Genomic DNA, 20172 nt, shown 5'->3' on the forward strand with positions numbered 1-20172 from the left:
AGACCCTGGGGGTGCTGGCTGGTGGTAGTAGTCCCCATGCTGCAATCCAGTGGTGCAATCTTGGACAAGTTTCTTGACATTTCTGAGCGCTAATAAAAATGGTTAGTGGAATGAATAAGAAAATTAGACACTGTGGTTCCTCAATCCCTAAGGACCCTTCTGGCTCCACATCTAATTTGAATTGGTCTTGTGGTCACATATCATAGACTTGGAAGGTAACAGAAAGGCCCAACCTAAAGGCTGTAGCTATGTTGTTAAACTCCTTCAACCCCTAGGGAAGGTCATATTCCTGCTCCAAATTCCTCCCTTACCACGTGTGGAGTCAGAGGCAAGGGGCCAGCAGCTATTCTCTTAGATGCAGTCAACTTCCCTCTTTACCTCCCCTCATTCTTGCTAAATTTAGCAACCTTTTCTTCTTTTCTGAAAAGGAGCTCTAAAAATCACTCTTATCCTCAAACTCAAATTATGCTTTGAACCAGAAAGTGTTCAGAATTTGGAAATGCAATGTTTTTCAAGTATTTAAATGAGAAGCAGAGACACCCAAAGACTACTTCATCATATTTTAATTCTATTTCATTTAGTGCTAATTTAAAACAGAAACCTGTGGAGTAGAACCAAGGAGGCAGCCATAAAATTAGGAGGTAAAAGCCTGGGAAAGCAGATAACGTCCTTCTCCTCCTCCCTCTGACGACTGACTTATCCCCACTCTTCACTGTCTTCCTCCTGCCCAATGCTCAAAGTTATTATGTTTGAGTTAATAATTGCAAGAGATTCACTGGTCTAACTTCGTTGTCTCTTCTCAAGTAACATGCCACCTGTCATGATGATTTTACCAGCTCCTTTGCAATGGAGCCTGTGCAGTCTGCTCTGCAAATCCAATCAAATCCACCAGCAAGATGCAGAGGCTGCTGGAGTAGATGAGGTTGACAGCTGGGGGTCTCAGAGAGAGATTTATCAGCATCTTCAACTGCACACTCTTCACTTGGCTCATTGACTACCAGTGTTTTTTATTTTCTGTTTCCTCCTTGTTCTTCAGAAACTCCAAGAACACTGGAACTTCCTGAGATTTCAGGCATCACTGAGAACTTCCTAGCACAAATAGGAGGACTAGTGAGACACAGGCTTGGTTGTGTGTGCTTTAAAAGGCTCCTTGTGGCAGGGCATAGTGGCTCATGCCTGTAGTCCTAGCACTTGGGAGGTAGACATGGGAGGATTGCTAGAGCCCTGGAGTTCGAGACCAGTCTGAGCAACATAGTGAGACCCCGTCTCTAGAAAATATAGAAAAATTAGCTGGATGTGGTGGCATATGCCTGTAGTTCCAGCTACTCGGGAGGCTGAGGTGGGAGGATCATCTGAGCCTGGGGAGGTTGAGGCTGCAGTGAGCAGAGATCACGCCAAAGTACTCCAGGCTGGGTGACAGTGTGACATCCTGCCCAAAAAAGAAATAAAGGCTCCTTGCTGCACTCCAAAAGCTGATAATGAAAGACTTGAGGCAAATAAATGCTTTCTCTCAAGAATCCAGGATGGAGGGGATTATAGCAGGCAGAACTCACAGTCCAACTACCCAGCAGGATTCCCAGGGGCCCTTGAAGACAGTTTTACCAAGTACCAAGTGAAGCCTGAAGCTGGTGATGCCTTTACTTTAGTCTCCTACAATACTTTCAAAATGGGGACACAACAGGCAAGAGGCGACCAAGCCTCCCTAGCCTGAGGTGAGTGAGAAGACACCACCAGCTCTACACAAGTGGAATCATTCGTGCCCTTGCTTCTCCAGTGCTCTCCTTACTCAGAGTGATGTAATTTGCTGGGAAGGAGATCTCGGGCTCTTGAGCTCTGTGTAATATTCAAATTCTCATTATGTAGACGTGGTTGAAAATGTCAGGGGAATAAAAAGTAGAATTTCAAGATGCCCCCTGATACGGTTTGGCTGTGTCCCCACCCAAATCTGATCTTGACTTGTAGCTCCCATAATCCCCACATGTTGTGGGACAGACCTGGTGGGAGGTAATTAAATCATGGGGGCAGGTCTTTCCCGTGCTGGCCTCATGAGATCTGATGGTTTTATAAAGGGGAGTTCCTCTGCACATGCTCTCTTTGCTTGCTGCCATGTAAGACATGCCTTTGTTCCTTCTTCGCCTTCTGCCATGATTGTGAGGCCTCTGCAGCCTTGAGTCAATTAAACCTCTTTCCTTTATAAATTACTCAGTCTTGGGTATGCCTTTATTAGGAGCATGAGAAGGGACTAATACACCCCCTTTTCTCCCCTCAGGGTCACCTGCAATCCTTGGTGGGTGTGGGTGAGGGCAAGTAAACTTGCACCCCACCAGTATTTTAAGAGATGGAGTCCCTAAGAACCTGGGTCCACCAGACACTGGGGATAATGAGTTAGGACTAAGTAAGTGTGACAGGGACTCAGGAGAACTAGAATTTCACCAACCTCTGTCAAAAGCAAGCCACGCCCCCTCTCTGGACTTCTGACTCTTCAACTGTAAATGTAAACTCTGAAATTCTGATTTTGAGGGGATTATTTCAGGAGATACAGTAAGATTATCCTAAACCTGTTTGAGAAGGCACAGGAAGATGAAGAAAGAAACACAAACTGGGTTTGTCCTCAGTTTGCACACAATTATGAGAAGCATATTTCATATTTGACTTTGAACCACAGCCTTTACCTGCAGATAAATAGAAACACTGCAACTTGGAAACCACGAATCTGTCTTCCAGGGTGAAGTGGCGATAGAACCCTTAAGGAGCTATGCTTGGGATGAACAGTGTCTGCTGTCATTGTAGTGAAGGGAGCACTTCAGGGCCCCCGTGAACTGTCCAGCACTGTCCAGTGCAGGGAGTCAATGCAGGCCCCACTCTGTGAATCCAGACTGAGTCGGCTTGGCCCCAAGGATTTCCAGGTTGGCCCCAAGTGAATGCCATCTGGCTGTAAGCATGGTCACACTCTGCCACAGAGCAGAATATTGCAGAATATTGCAGGATTTTGATAAACCTAGGGTAAGTCATGTTCTTTAGACTTAAGCACATAGTAAAAGCCTGCGACAACAGGGGAACTCATACAAAGAAAGATAGTCCTGTTTCCTATGTGAATGTTATAAACAGGCTTAACCATGTAATCAGTGCTTACTGCAGGCATTGTGTGCCATACACTCTGGGCACAAAGGAAAACACTAGGAGAAGTAACAACAGAATAATTTACCATTTACCCACTGTATGATCTTCCTTGGGCAAGTTACTCAACCTCTCTGTCTCTCAGATTTCCCAGTTCAAAATGAAAAGGAGGATAATGACACTACTGACCCTATAGGGTTGTTAAAATAAGGCATTTAGCAGACTAGCTGGCACCATACCAAAAATGTTAATTATTATTGTTTTTATTATATATAAAAAGTAGTGGTAAGCTTCTTGGGATTTTATGAAATTTTATGAAAACGCTTTACTTTTATCATGTCATCGGATTCCTATAACAACCTGGCAAAGAAGGCATTCTCATTTCCATTTTACAGATAGGAATGGAAGCCTACCTAGGATTACACACCTAGAAAGCGGAGAGAGGGCAAATTTGGATCAATTCACTGCTATTTTCGCTTCACTAAACTGCCTCCCATAAAGACTAGGAAAACAGAGCTCATGTACTTAAGAGCTCTGCTATTTATGAGGGTAGCCAAAAACTCAACAAATGAAAATGACATGGGATAAATAAGTGTCTGATACAATAGTGCTAGCAATGCTTAGACATTTGCAACTAATTCTAGGCAGAATTGTGACTCAGCAATTGCTGTGGAAGTGCTGCAGTAGCGGGGCGTTGGAGGAGAGGTTGGCTGCTACCTAGTGATCACCCACTGGGCTGCTGTGGGCTGCTGTGGTTACTGGTTCATTACTAGTCTGCACATGGGACATATCTAGCCATTGAGTGGAATTATGGCTCTTTCTTTTTCTTCGACTTTTATTTTGAGTTCTGGAATAAATGTGGAGGATGCGCAGGTTTGTTACATGACATGTAACACGTGCCATGGTGTTAGGACTAAATAAGTGTGACAGGGACTCAGGAGAACTAGAATTTCACCAACCTCTGTCAAAAGCAAGCCACGTCCCCTCTCTGGATTTCTGACTCTTTAACTGTAAATGTAAACTCTGAAATTCTGATTTTGGGGGGATTATTTCAGGAGATACAGTAAGATTACCCTAAACCTGTTTGAGAAGGCACAGGATCTGCTATACAGATCAACCCATCACCTAGGTATTAAGCCCAGCATTCTCCCTCCCTTGGCCCCCCACCTCCACTGACAGATCCCAGTATGTGTTGTTCCCTACCATGTGTCCACGTGTTCTCATTGTTCAGCTTCCACTTATAAGTGAGAATATGTAGTGTTTGGTTTTCTGTTCCTGTGTTAGTTTGCTGAGGATAACGGCTTCCAGCTCCATCCATGTCCCTGCAAAGGACATGATCTCGATCCTTTTTATGGCTGCATAGTATTCCATGGTGTAGATATACCACATTTTCTTTATCCAGTCTATCACTGATGGGCATTTAGGTTGAATCCATGTCTTTGTTATTGTGAATAGTGCTGCAATAAACAATCTTTATAATGGAATGCTTTATATTCCTTTCGGTATATACCCAGTAATGGGATTGCTGGGTCAAATGGTATTTCTGTCTCTAGGTCTTTGAGAATTTGCCACAGTGTCTTCCACAATGGTTGAACTAATACATTCTCACCAACAGTGTAAAAATATTCCTTTTTCTCCACAACCTCACCAGCAACTGCTGTTTCTTGACTTTCTAATAATCACCATTCTGACTGGTGTGAGATGGTATCTCATTGTGATTTTGATTTGGATTTCTCTAATGATCAGTGATATTGAGCTTTTTTTCATATGTTTGTTGGCTGCATGAATGTCTTCTTTTGAGAAATATCTGTTCATGCCCTTTGCCCACTTTTTAATGGGGTTGTTATGTTTTGTTTTTCTTGTAAATTTGTTTAAATTCCTTGTAGACTCTGGATATTAGATCTTTGTTAGATGGATAGATTTTAAAAATTTTCTCCCATTCTGCAGGTTGTCTGTTCACTCTGATGATAGTTTCTTTTGCTGTGAAGAAGCTCTTTATTTTAATTAGATTTCATTAGTCAAATTTTGCTTTCGTTGCTATTGCTTTTGGCATTTTTGTCGTGAAATCTTTGCCTGTGTCTGTGTCCTGAATGGTATTGCTTGGCTGTCTTTAGTTCTGCACTCCCGTCTGTTGGCTTTCCCCTCTGTCTATCTCCAGTATCCTAGTGTCCTTTGGATCTCTCAACCCAGACGTCTGCTCTTCAGAATTTCATCACAGCAAAGATCAGATAAATTCTTACAGATGAAGGTGAAAATGACTGGGTTTTATATGGACCTCCTTCCCTAAACTGTGTTCCCTACCCTAATCTAAACCCTGGAATGTAGATACTCGTACAAGGCAGAAAGCCAGAAGACAAAGAGGTGGTGGATATTTAGGCATGAATAATTTAGGGTAGTGAGAAATTTTGAGGAAAGAGAGGATCTATTGGAGCCATTTAAAGATGCTATACAATTTGCCCATTTTATCTGCTTTTTAAAATTTTAGTAAATCTGAAATCAATAGGATCTTAAGTAAACAAGCTCCAAAAGGTCAGAGATTACATCTTTCTTATTTACTGTTATATCTACAGCACTGGCACAATCCCTAGTACATAGCAGGTACTCAATAAATATTGGTCAAGTGAATGAATTATTTGATGAATGACTCAATGAAGACTTACATTGTAGATTTACATTAAATTCATCCAACCTAGATGAGTATTTTGACTGGCTGGCCATGAAGGAATCTTGAAATTTTGACTGGTTATAGCCTCAAGATTGAAAAATACTTTTATTCTCATTTTTACAAAAAGAATCTCTTGAACAAGGACGAGGATGATAAATTGAATGAAACATATTGCTGATCTGCTATAGAAAAAAATGTATTATTCAACAGTTATTACTATCATATCATAGCACCTGTAGTATGTATGTTTCCTTTTTCTAACACATTGGAATGGTCAGGAATTGACTTGACACATTGAATGATACTGACACGTGTGTTTCTCCAGCATCTCCAGCAAATGGTCCTAACACAGACTTTGCAGCTCACGGAGAACTGGAAGGCTGGCATCTTTAGACATTGGAGATAAGTTATAGAACACTATGCAGTTACCAGTTTCAGTGCTGTTTATTCCTTTGTATAAATCCACATTTCTATCTGGTATCATTTCTTCTGCCTGAGGGACTTCATTTGACATTTCTTGTTGTGTGAGTCTGCTGGTGATAAATTCATCTAGCCCTTGTATGTTTTAAAGAGTCCATGTTTAATGTTCATGTTTGAAAGATACTTTCACTGGTTATAGAATTTTAGGTTGACAAGTTTTGGGGGGTAAAGGGTGGAGTGGGGGTACGTTAGAGATGTTACTCCATAGTCTTCTTGCATGCAGTTTTCTTGATGAGAAATCTGTCCTCAGCATCTTTGTTTCTCTGTATTTTACCTGCCTTTTTCCCCTAAAGGCTGCTTTTATAATTTTGTTTATTAATTTTTTAAAGCAAGTTGATTTTGATTCACTACAGTGTAGTTTTCATGTTTATTTTGCCTGGGACTCATTGAACTTTTTAAATATGTGGATTTGTAGCTTTTATCAAATTTGGAAAATTGTTAGCCTGTTTCTTCTAGTTTTTTTTTTTTTCCTGTTCTTGCCCTCTTTGAAGACACCAGTTAAAGACATATTAGGCCACTTGAAATTGTATTACAGCTCACTAATACTAAGAGTATTTTTTAAGGGTTGGCTTTTTCTTTATGTTTCATTTTGGCTAGCGTACATGGCTACTTGCTTCAAGTTTATTAATCTTTTTTCAGCAAAGTCTACTTTGCTTTTAATCCCATCCAGTATAGTTTTCCTCTAAGACACTGTATTTTTCACTTGTAGAAGTTCAATTTGAGTTTTTTAATTTAATTTTTTTTTTTTATTTTTTATTTTTTTACAGAGTCCTTCTCTGTCACCCAGGCTGGAGCGTAGCCATGTGATTTTGGATCACTGTAAACTTCACCTTCTGGGTTGAAGTGATTCTCCTGCCTCAACCTCCTGAGGAGCTGGGATTACAGGTACCCGCCACCACTCCTGGCTAATTTTTGTATTTTTAGTAGAGACGGGGTTTCACCATGTTGGCCAGGCTGGTCTTGAACTCCTGACCTCAGGTGATCCACCCGCCTCTCTTTTTAATTTTTAAATTTTTGTTTTATTTTATTTACTTATTTTTTTGAGACGGGATCTCACTCATTTGCTGGAGTGTGCAGGCATGATTGTAGTTCACTGCAGCCTTGATTTCCTTGGCTCAAGCAATCCTCTTGCCTCAGCCTCCCTAGTAGCTGGAACTACAGGTGTGTGCCACCATGCCTGGTTCCTTTTTGGGGGATTTTTAGTAGAGACAAGGTCTTGCTATGTTGCTCAGGCTGGTTTCAAGCTCCTAAGCTCAACCGATCCTCCTGCCTTGGTCTCCCAAAGTGCTGGGATTACACATATGAGCCACCATGCCTGGGCAAGTTTCTTTTTCATATCATCCATGTCTCTACTTGACCTTTTAACCATATGGAATACAGTTATAATAGCTGTGTTATGTTTATCTTTCCTAAATATAATATCTGTATCAATTCTGGTTCGGTTTTGATAGATTGATTTTTCCCTTCACTATGGTTTATATTTTTCTACTTCTTTGCATACCTGGTAATTTTTTATTAGATCCCAAACATTATAGACAGCTCCTTTTAACAATTCCTACATATATTCTTGAGCTTTGTTCTAGGACATAGTTCAGTAACTTGGAAACAGTTTAAGCTTTTCAGGTCTTGCTCTTGGGCATGACCTGAACAGCATTTAGACTAGGACAGGATTTTCTAACCTCAGTACTTTTGCCATTTTGTATAAGATAATACTTTTCCATAGGATATTTAACAGCATCCCTGGCCTCTACTCACTAGATGCCACTAGAAGCTTCCTTCAGTGTTGACAATAAAAAAATGTCTCTAGACATTGCCAAATGTCCCCTGGGGGCAAAATGTCCCCAGGTTGAGAATGACTTATGTAGGATTAATTTTGCCCACCACTGCAGCAAAATCTTTCTGAATATTCTATTCAATTCCTGGTGAGACTTTGCAGCCTGACTGGTGGAACTGAGCATTATTGCTAGTGCTGTGTGCGTGCTGGGTACTTGCTCCCTCTAATCCTTTAGGATGAGTCTTTCCCCAGCCTCATGGAGTTTCCTTACATTCATATGCTGACCAGGACTCTACTGAATGCATCAGGGGGACCCTATGAATATCCCACCTCTCTGCTATTCTGTTCTGCAAATTCTAAATGCTTGGTCCCCCAAGATTCCCAACTTAATCTTTTTGATTTAAGGAGTCTGCTGGTCTCCGCTTGCATCCACTCTCCCTGTGCTACAACCTGGAAACTCTCCCAGGGCAGTAACTTGGAAAATCATGGGGCCCACCTTGTTTGTTTCCTGCCTCTCAGTGTTTATTGGTATCCTTTGTATTCTGTTATCCACCGTGGGTTTCAAATGTGTTTTTCATTTGGTAGGTAAAAATGGTGTGTATATTTTATTTAAAACTTTTGTCTCGTTTTTCACTAGTTGAAGTTGAATTTTTTTTTTTTTTTTAAAGACAGAGTCTTGCTCTGTCGCCCAGGCTGGAGTACAGTGGCGCAATCTCGGCTCACTGCAAGCTCCGCTTCCCGGGTTCACGCCATTCTCCTGCCTCAGCCTCTGGAGTAGCTGGGACTACAGGCGGTGCCCACCACCGTGCCCAGCTAATTTTTTTTTTTTGTATTTTTAGTAGAGACGGGGTTTCACCGTGGTCTCGATCTCCTGACCTCATGATCCACCTGCCTTGGCCTCCCAAAGTGCTGGGATTACAGGCGTGAGCCACCGTGCCCGGCTGAGGTTGAATTTTTTTTTTAGTCACATTCTTTTTTTTTTTTTAAAGATCTTGCTCAATTGCCCAGGCCAGAGTGTAGTGGCATGATCTCAGCTCACTGCAACCAGGGTTTGAGTGATCCTTGTACCTCAGCCTCTCAAGTAGCTAGGACTATAGGTGTGAGTCACCACACCTGGCTAAGTTTTGTATTTTCAGTAGAGATGGGGTTGGCCAGGCTGGTCTCGAACTCCTGGCCTCAAGTGATCCATCCACTTTGGCCTCCCATAGTGCTGGGATTATAGGTGTGAGCCACCACACCCAGTTAGCCATATTCTTTGTTATTGAATTATATGAGCTCTTAATATATCGAAGATATTAATCCTTTGTCTATCACATTAGAGGCAATTCCCCCGCTCCACTCAGTTTGACACTTATCTTTTAATTTAGATTTTTTTTTAGAAATAAGTTAAAATTTCCATATAGTCAAATCCGTTGATCTTTTCTTTTGTAATCCTCTTCCTGCAGGTTTTATATTTAAAAAGTCCTTCCCATTCAGACATTAAATAAATATATTTTCTTCTGAGTTTTTCTTTTAATGGTTTAATTAAAATTCTTATCTCTCCAGTCCAGATAGAATTTATCAGTGAATGGAGAGCTGAAATGTGTATCTTCATGGATTTCCCCCTCCCCCACCCCACAAATAACATCCTGTTTTCCCAACACCTTTTGTGGAATAGCTTATCTTTTGCTCACCGGAGTGTTTTACAAAGTTATTTAATACACCTTGGGTTCCTGTGTAGCAGGAGGATCTATGTCTGTAGCAGCCATTCTGTTTCCCAGGTCTAAGCTGAGCATCTGTTCTCAGGCCTGAGGTATTTTTGGACTTACACATCTCAGTGCACTGATGAATCGCCAGCACTTCCCTCTTCCTTGGCCAAAGAGCTCCAGGTGGGAACAGGGTGTGGACACCTACAAGTGCCATAATGGGAGCTATTTGCAGTAGCCACCGATCCTCAGACACCTCAACCCTGGTCACTTTCTTGTAGGATTAATAAAACAATCTGCTTCACATGGCAGCTCTTTCATACCAACACATGCATTCACACACGCACAAGCATGGTGCTATCTTGTCAGCTTATCACCCTCTCTGCCTGTCACTCTTTATCAGCTGATGAGCCAAAGTAGGGAGAAGGTGAGAAGAGAGATTGCTGGTGCGTATGAAACTGTCAAAAATCTAAATATAGGTCATGTGACTGACTAAAACTCATCTCTACAAATTCCATCCCTCCTTAGCACATTTTCTCTGATCTGCATCTCTAATCTGCTCATAGCCCCTTCACTCATGTTTCCTTTAATTTTTCTACCTTTCTGATGACCTCCTCGCAGCAGGGGTATGTAGAACTTTTCACAAGAATGTAGTGGCTATAGGACTCTTCACCAATACTCTGATTTTTATTCCTTTACGCACAGAGTGGGATTAAACTCAGGCATTTTCCAGTGGCGTGCTTTGGCCAGGGAAATATGAGCAGAAGATTGAAGAATTAGTGTGTTATTTGGTATAAAGTCTGAGTCTTAGAGCAGTCAAATGGCTGACTGCTCCATCAACTTGTGTCCCAGTATGAGTAGAGCCTCAAGACAATAATGAAAAACATGACACGCAAGTGAGAAAGCCATCTTTGTTGTTTGAAGCCACCGGGATTTGCACGATGTTTGTTCCAAGGTGCATCTAGTCGAATCTGACTGATATGTCACATACTCTGTGTTCAAAACAAATGAATGGGCATCTGGTTTGTGAGACATGAGGATGTATCTATACCTTGAGCATGTTATCATTTTCATCTCCTAAGAAACTAGGCAGGGTGGAATGGTCAAGCATGGAGAATGGCTTCCTCCTTCCCCATCCAATCAGTGGAGCTGCAGAGAGCTCCCAGCCCATCAGTGACAACAGCAGAAACAAATGTTTTAAACCTGACCGTCCTTGTCCCTTGGATGCAAAGCACCATGGTTGCTTTTCTTAGTACTGGCCAGGAAGAAAATCATAGCCTCAGTCTCCTGTGGCTCAACTCTGTTTGGCCTTTATGATAGACACTTAGGGTTAGTATACCAGATGTAAAGATAAGTTCATGTTCATGTTTCAAATGATCTTGCAATTTTTTGCGCTTCTCTAGCAGGTGTTCTGTGAAAGCACGGCAAGAAATAAAGAAATTCCAAGCAGATGCTTAATCAATGGTGAGTGCTGACATTTCTACATCTTATCTCAGGTCTAAAGCATGGTCAGCCTATTTAATTTTGGCTTCAGTTGGCCCTTTGCAATCTGGAGATCTTTTTCATTTGCCCCCTTGTCTACAATATTATAGCCAATAACCTGATTAGGTAAATTCTTCAGCTCAGATTGTTGAATGGGTGGTCATTCCTTATTTTGATGAGTTATTTCAAGGGTTTTTCATAATTTGGACTTGAAAATATTTTATTGTACCTTATTGATTCTAGCTTTCATATTCTAATGCTTTTGGCTCATTTTCTTGCCATCCACTCCTGTCTGCTGTGTTTAAGCCTCACTGATGGGTACTAATTGGGTGGAAGGTCAATGTAAATCAGATACTAGGCTGAATTAAAGTCAATTTTTAAAGAAATATATTTTAAATGCAAACAGAAACTCACACTAAATTTTCACAAAGTTCTGACGGAAGGCTTCCAAGTAGAAGTCCTGCTGAGCTGCTGTATTGATGAGATAAAACTCATTTATAATTAGCAACCCTGTTTGCATACAAATAGTTAATGGGTTAAAGTCCTTAAAAACGATTCGCTCTCTTCCAGAGATTGAATGTGCTTCTGCAATCATGCACAGTCTAATCAGCTGCTTTGCAGAACATCTTTGCATTGGCCACATTGAACCCCAGTCTAACCTACACAGAAGTGTAACAAAGACTGAGTTCATACATTCTGAAGAAATAAAATGTTACTGAATGAATCCAGGTGTTTTTGAAATAGTAATTGAGTTTTAAAAATAATCTCCAGGGGATGGGGCTTGGTGGCTTATGCCTGTAATCCCCGCACTTTGGGTGGCTGAGGTGGGCGGATCACTTGAGGTCAGGAGTTCAAGACCAGCCTGGCCAACAAGGTGAAACCCTGTCTGTACTAAAAATACAAAAATTAGCTGGCCATGTTGGTGCGTGCCTGTAATCCCAGCTGCTAGGGAGGCTGAGGCACGAGAATCGCTTGAACCCAGGAGGCCAAAGTTGCAGTGAGCCAAGATTGAGCCACAGCACTCCAGCCTGGGTGACAGCCTGGGTAACAGACTCTGTCTCAAAAAAAAAAAAAAAAGAAAAAGAAAAAATCTCCTTGGGGCCAGGTGCAGTGGCTTATGTCCGTAATCCCAGCACTTTGGGAGGCTGAGGCAGGAGAATCACTTGAATCTAGGAGTTTGAGACCAGCCTGGGCAACATAGCAAGACCCTGTCTATACAGAAAAAAAGAAAGTCCTGATTTACCCATTTCATCCGAGAGGACAGGAAGAGAGCAGAAATCTCAAGAAGTTTCTGTCGTCTACAGAATGGGTTGTTTGAAATAGAAGTCACATCATAGAAATTCTAGAAAATAATATTTCGTATGAAGCTTTGGATGTGGACTGAAATTGAATCCTACAATCATGCCCTTATCACATAACTCTAGATGCCATTCATGTAGAATACAGTGTGAATGGTGTCCCATTAGACTTGAGCCAGTGTAGGTATAATGCTGTTGGAATTTGATATTTACTTGCCTGAGCTATGGATGCTAGAACATGTGTGGCTCTTGCTCTTTTAGTTGACAAGATTGCAGCCATTCTTCATGACTCAGATTGAACGTCATTTCTCCAGAGCCTTCCTATTTCCACTGTTTGTATGGGTCATGGTTTCAGCAGGAAACAGATGCATACACAAATTCGGTAATTTGAGGACAGTTTACAAAGGGGCTATTTACAAAGGTATAGGCAGGGCATATGGAAATTACAAAGGATTAACTGCAGGACCTTTGAGCTTGTAAAACGTCGGGGCCTGAAAAGGCAAAGGAATAGTGCAGTCACTAGGACCTGGTGCCAGTAACTGTAAGGGGGCAACCACTAAACGGAAACTGACACCTTTATGGCCAAGACACAGTGGCCAATAGGGGGGAAGCTGGGGAGTTGAATATCCCAACTCTGCTCCACAACCTTTCTCCCATCATAACCCTCATTAGCTGAACCCAGCTGGAAGTAAGAGTTGGGCAAGGGAGCCTGCTGATGCAGTCCAAAGAGGTTAGTGTATTATTGCTTTATAACAAATGATTCCAAAACTTAGTAGCTTAAAATAGCAGACTTCGCCTCATAGTCTCTGTGGAGCAGGAATTTGGATAGCTAGATTTTGGCTCAATGTCTCTTAAGAGGTTGCCTTTAAGAAGTCAGCTGAGGCTACAGTCATCTGAAGGCTAGAGAATTTGCTTCCAAGATCCCTCACTCACCTGGCTTTTAGCTGGAGGCTTTTTAGTTCCATTATCACAGGGGTCTCCTCTATAAGGTTACATGGGTGTCCTCATGACATGGTAGCTTGCTTCCCCCAGAGCAGGTGATCTAAGAGAGAGCAACTGAGAAGTTGTGATATGTATGATGACCTAGCCTTGAGAGTCACATACCATCACATCTGACACAGACCAGCTCTCATATAACATGGGAGGGTGTTATTCAGGAGCAGGAAAACCAGAGGGCAGAGATCACTAGGTGCCACCTTGGAGGCTGATTATCACAATCAGCCTACCTGCAGGATGCAGACCTTTGAAAGTAGATATAGAAATGCAGACAGAAGACATCCAGCACAGCCCCAAGTAGGAGTACCCCTTCTCTAATCTGATCACGTAATAAGTTACCCATATCTTGACTGCAGCACCAATTATATTACTTAAAATTTGTTGTTTATCTATCTATCTCTCTGGAATGTAACCTCCTTGAAGAGGAGAACTGTCTTATTCTTTCTTATGTCTTTGGTGTTTACACAGTACCAGGCTTATGATGGTTCCCCCAAATACTTGAAGTTTTTATTTTTTTATTTTTAAAAATATCTCTTTCATAATTTATTATATTGATTACATGTTGAAATGATATTCTAAATATACTGAGTTATATAAAATACAATATTAAAATCAATTTTACCTATTTATTTTAAATTATTTAAATTTGGTTGTAAAATTTAACATTATATGTGTGGTATATGTTATTATATTATTATATTTTTATTGTATAGCCCTACCTTACTGTAGGGTTAACTCAATTCTGTTACTGAGTTATTTTTTCACATTCTCTGGGTAACACATGTTTCAAAGTTCAGAAATACTTTATTAGCATTAACATCTTCAGTAGTGAATAGTCTTTCTAGAAGGAATTGTGTGATGACTAAAATTATTTTTGAGATAGTTGTATTATTAGTTGCTCTTAAAATGTTCAGCATCTCGCTAGCACTTTCATAGAATGTTATAGGACTTGAGATGCTCTGGAATCTGAATTTTGGTTCTTTTAAAGGTGCTTTATCTGTGTAGATAGTTGTTAAATTGGCGTCCTTGCCAGGGAGACCATTGGTGGAATCTTCTAGTTCACCACCTTGCTCTGCCTCCAGTCTGAAGTCTTGAATAAATGAAATCTAATAGCATTCTCTTGATGGTCTACAGTCAGTGATGTGGACTTTCCTTCATCTTTCTCCACCCCCTTCATCTTCCCTGCAGTTGCCCAGTGCTGTCAAAATACCTTTGTGTCAATTAGAAAATTGATCTAATATGCGAATGCATGCATCAGATGTTAGTGACTGTTAAATCCTATATTTGCATATAACTATTTTTAATTTTAAGAAAGGAAAGATGAGCTAGAGTGTTAGCAGCCCATTACTTAATAACCCCCATGTCATTCCTCTGAATTCTCTGTTAACTATTTTGGCTCAAGTTCTATCTCCCCTTGATATGACTTGGGTACTCCGTACTTGTGCCTCAAAGACATCTTGATGTGAAGTGCCCATGTGAAGGGGAAGGGCGGTGGCCATCCAGTTGTAGTAGGAAGTTTCTTGGGCACATAGTCCAGCCCTTAAAAGCCTTGGGCTTTGGTTCTTTAGTTGAACAAAATTAAACAAAATGTAAAAACCTGAGAAATGATGAAGATTTGCCTGTGCTTTTTCTGGTGCTTCGTGAAGCACCACTCTATTATTTCAGACTTCAAATGTGCATTTTCTTCATGTTCCTTGTTGAAATTATCTGCAAATTCTATATAAAAAAGGGATTACTCTATCACCAGCAAAAGTATCACATATATTTCCATAAAACACCTGTTCTGTATTTTGGCCAGTATCAGTTCAAGTTCCAAATATATAAAATAAAAAATATATAAATAAATATATATATGTGTGTGATAACATTTTAAAATATCTTGATATCTTCAACCCCTAAACTTCTCTTTATGTCTAAATTATTTATCAAAACTGTTTATTTAAAACAGTGAGATACCATGATGCACCTATTAGAATTGCCAAAATCCAGAACACTGACAGCACCAATTTCTGGTGAGGATGTGGAGCAACAGGAACCCTCATTCACTGCAGGTGGAAATGCAAAATGGTACAGCCACTTTGGAAGACAGTTTGGTGATTTCTTGCAAAATGAAACATACTCTTACCATATGATTCAGTAATTGTGGTTCTTGGTATTTACCCAAAGGAGTGGAAAACTTATGTCCACGCAAAAACCTGCACATGCATATTTATAGCAGCTTTATTCATAATTGCCAAAACTTGGGAGCAATCAAGATGTCCCTCAGTAGGTTAATGGTTAAACTGTGATACATCCAGATGATGGAATGTTACTCAACACTAAAAAGAAATGAGCGATCACACCATGAAAAGACATGGAGGAAACTTAAACAGTTATTACTAAGTGAAAAAAGCTAGTCTGAAAAGGCTACTTACTCTATAATTCTGAATACATGACATTCTGGAAAAGGCAGATCTGTGGAGAAAATAAAAAGATCAGTGGTTGCCATGGGGTTAGCAGGAGGGAGAGATGAATAGGAGCCTAGGGGATTTTTAAGGCAGTAAAACTACTGTGCATGATACTCTAATAGTGAATATATGTTATTATACATTTGTCCAAATCCATAGAATGTACAACACCAAAGTTGAGCCCTAATGTAAACTATGGACTGTGGGTGATAATGGTGTGTCAATGCAGGTTCATCAAATGTAATAATGTACCTCTCTGGTAGGAGATGTTGATAACGGGGGAGGCTATGCCTGTGTGGGGGCAAGGGATATACAGAAAATCTTGGTACTTTCTGCTCAATTTTGCTGGCTGGACATGGTGGCTCACACCTGTAATCCCAGCACTTTGGGAGGCTGAGGCGGGCAAACCACTTGAGGTCAAGAGTCCGAGACAAGCCTGGCCAACACGGTGAAACCCTGTCTCTACTAAAAATACAAAAATTTGCTGGGCGTTGGTGGTGTATGCCTGTAATCCCAGCTACTGGGGAGGCTGAGGCAGGAGAATTGCTTAAACCTGGGAGGCAGAGGTGGCAGTGGGCTGAGATCACACCACTGCACTGCAGCCTTGGAGATACAGTCTGTTTGAGATAGATTCTGTCTCAAAACAAAAACAAAAACAAAAATTTTGCTGTGAAACTAAAAGTGCTCTGCAAAACAAAGTCTCCTAAGAAAAAGGGTTGGGCTATAAATATTTTACTAAAGCAAGGCAAGAGGATCTAATGCCCCAGAGGAGAGATTTCTAATGAGGGATTTGAGGCTCTGTCATGATATAGGGGGGTTATGGGGGAAGATTCTTGAGGCTAGAGAAGCTCCCCTGGAGCCTGGGGGGTGGCCGGTTCCATATATGTCCAGAACCACCTGAGATGTTTCCATCACTTTTGTATTTATTAGCTGTGCTGTCTGTCTCCTTGGCATTACCACTACCCCTAAGATCTCTGCAGAGGGAAAGTTAGGAAATATATTTCTCAGAATCTTCTTCCCCTGAATGGTCTTGGGTTAGAGTTTCCCAAAGAAAGGCAAGTGGGTGATTCTGGGGAGGCTGCTGTAGGCAGTGGTAAGATCCAGGGCAAGGCTCTAGAAAGCTCTAGAATAGTGGTTCTCAAACTTGAGCTGGATCAGAAGCACCCAGACAGCTTGATAAAGCACAGACTGCTGGAGCCCATCCTTGGAGTGCATGATTCAGTAGGTCTAGGGTAGGGCCTCAGATTTACATTTCTAGCAATTTCCAAGGTAAGGTTGATGCTGCTGGTTCCCATGCCCACTTAGAGAATCACAGCTTTAGAAAAATAACTGCTTCAATGCTTCCATTTCCTTGAATTAAGACTCATGATGTAGAGAACACACAGCATGGCCCCTGTTTTCCAGAGTACACTTGACCAGTATTCAGTGCATGAACATACAGAGCTTTCCGGCGTGCTTAAGTCTCCCCAAGAAGCATGATTACTGAATCATATGGTAAGAATGCTTAAGTTTAGAGACGGGAATCAGGCAGGCTGGCATTGCTTCCAGGACCCATGTGGTTTCGATCTCCATGAGGCAAGGCCCCTGCTGCTATGCTAGTCTTCAGCTTCCTGTGGGGAAGGGACACTTGGGCCTCTTGCACCCGGCACTTCTGACTCTTTGCTTATTGACACTCCCCAGCTCTATGGAACATGCCAGGGCAGGACAAAGCCTCCAACTACTGGCCCTGGAAGATAGCTGTGTCAGTCCATTTGTACTGTCATAAAGAAATACCTGAGGCTGGGTAATTGATAAAGAAAAGAGATTTAATTGTCTCCTGGTTCTGCAGGCTGTACAGGAAGCATGGCTCCAGCACCTACTTCTGGTGAGACCTCAGGAAGCTTCCGATCATGGTGGAAGGCGAAATGGGAGCAGGCATGTCACATGGCAAGACAGGAGCAAGACAGAGAAGAGGGAGGTCCCAGGCTCTCTAAATAACCAGTTCTTTTGTGAACTCAGAGAGAGAACTCTCTCATTATCACAAGGATGGCACAAAGTCATTCATGAGAGATCCGCCCCCATTACTCAAACACTTCCCACCAGACCCTACCTCAAACATTGGGGGTCACATTTCAACATGGGATTTGGAGGGGACACACATCCAAGCCATATCAACAGCCCAGGGAGTTGCCCTGAGTCACAGCTGATAATAGGTCTGCTGTGATGGCGGGGACATGTATGGCTGGCAGCAGGCAATGTGACATCTAGTGGCTGTTGCAGTGGACGGGGGTGACCGCAAGCAGCTGTGTATAAATAAGAACAAAGTTGCTTCTTGTAAGCAAAGGCCTGGATTTGTGGTGAGGCTAAGAGGCTGAGTCACCTGTGGGCCACCTCAAGAGCTCTGCCGTGGCAGCCGAGGGACTTGAGCACCACATTGAAGGGGCCGCTGGCCTTAGACAGGTCTCTGGGGCCATGACTGATAGAAAGAATGGTCAGAATACCCAATATTTGCAAATCTGTAAGTGACCTTTTCTGAAAAAGAAAAATACAGGTAAAGAAACAGACTCAGAGGCTAAGCGGCATGACCAGAGTCAGTTAGTGGGAGAGTCAGGACCATGACCAAGTCCTTTAACTCCGAATTCCATGTTCAAACTAGCTGCCTGCAGTCCCCTCTGGGAACCCTGGCTCCAGGACAAAGGGACAAAGGGGACCACCGGGAGACACCACGTGCTTAGGAGTTATGGGGAGCACCTCTTCCATGTCCCACTTTGGACACTGTATGTCTCACCTGTTGAACTACTCAGGTTATCTTTTCATTGCTAGTAATGTTAAATTTTGAAATAATTATAGATTCACAGTAATTTCACCCAACTTCGCCCAGCTGGTGCATCTCACGTAGCTGCAGTACAAGGTCAAAACCAGGGCAGGTTGTCTTGAAAGGAGCAGTTTCTCCCACAAATGTCCTCCAAGCCCTAAGACACAGGCATTTAGAAAATCCGGTAATTGCTGTCATTTTCACTATCAGTTAAATGACTCCCCTAATGTTTCAGGACAACAGATGACATGAGATGTCCCTGCTGGGGAGAAAAACTTGATGATGCCATTGGCAAACCAGCTCCTGAGATTTGTATCAAGGCCTCTGCATCTCACAGCTACCTTGTGTCTCCTCTATTGAAAAGCGACTGGGACTTTCAGACATTCTACTACCGGCAAATTCTGAGGTTAGTGGATATAGTAAGATTGGCAGACCTCTCTGGAATTGTTTATGTAGCAGAGAAAACAGAATTTAGAGCCAGGCAAATCTGAGTTTTAATCCTTCTAATCAATCATGCTTTAAGTATTGACATTTCTTCTGGTATTGCCTTAAAATGTTAAGGAAAATTATAAGTAATTTCTTGTAACTTAACTTTTCCTGTACATCTGTTTTATTATGCCTACTAGATTATAAACTGCTAAATCACGTGCTTTGCTTTTTTTTTTTTTTGCATTTGCCCCTATGGTGTGATGATTAGGTCTAGAAACACTGACAAGATTGTTGAAACACAGGCTGGCTTCAAAACACTGAAATTCAATGACTATGCAAGGTATCATCTGCTAATTTGTAGTTATTAAAAAAATAAACTCACTGGTAAGCGAAGCAGATATGTTGCCTTAGAAGTGGAATGTGAATGTTAATTTGGAGTTTGGTAATCAGTGTAATATTGTCCATCTTAAAAATCATTTTCTTGGGTCAGGCATGGTGGCTCATGCCTGTAATCCCAGCACTTTGGGTGGCCGAGGCGGGCGGATCACCTGAGGTCAGGAGTTTAAGACTAGCCTGGCCAACATGGAAACCCCATCTCTACTAAAAATACAAAAATTGGCTGGGCATGGTGGTAGGTGCCTGTAATCCCAGCTACTCGGGAGGCTGAGGCAGGAGAATTGCTTGAACCCAGGAGGCGGAGGTTGTAGTGAGCCGAGACTGTGCCAGTGCACTCCAGCCTGGGCAACAAGCGTGAAACTCCATTTCAAAGAGAAAAAAATCATTTTCTTGTGCTGTAGGTTTAAATACTAAGAACCCACAACATGAAGACATTTGAAGATCTCAGATGAGATCTCTCGGTGAATTTCAGGTCTCCTAAGAATTATGTTATATCCCTAAGGATACACATGGTTTTCACAGTTATTACGTGTTAGATGAAAGACACAAAACAACCGTTATGGACTATTTGTATCCCTTCAAAATTCATATGTTAAAATCTAACCCCCG

The 20172-nt window shown here is 41.7% G+C and overlaps 1 long non-coding RNA gene across 2 annotated transcripts in view; it reads left to right on the forward strand.

Annotated features, from left to right (window-relative positions):
• The window catches only part of LOC115835202, a 47939-nt gene that overhangs the window by 11293 nt on the left and 16474 nt on the right, over positions 1 to 20172 (forward strand). For both annotated transcript variants that reach the window (XR_004030196.1, XR_004030197.1), the window contains exon 2: positions 18974 to 19144. This is a non-coding gene — a long non-coding RNA (uncharacterized LOC115835202). The remainder of the gene's footprint in view (positions 1 to 18973; positions 19145 to 20172) is intronic.

The sequence above is a fragment of the Nomascus leucogenys genome, chromosome 5 (genome assembly GCF_006542625.1).
Source record: "Nomascus leucogenys isolate Asia chromosome 5, Asia_NLE_v1, whole genome shotgun sequence".
In the NCBI taxonomy this organism is placed as follows: Eukaryota; Metazoa; Chordata; class Mammalia; order Primates; family Hylobatidae; genus Nomascus; species Nomascus leucogenys.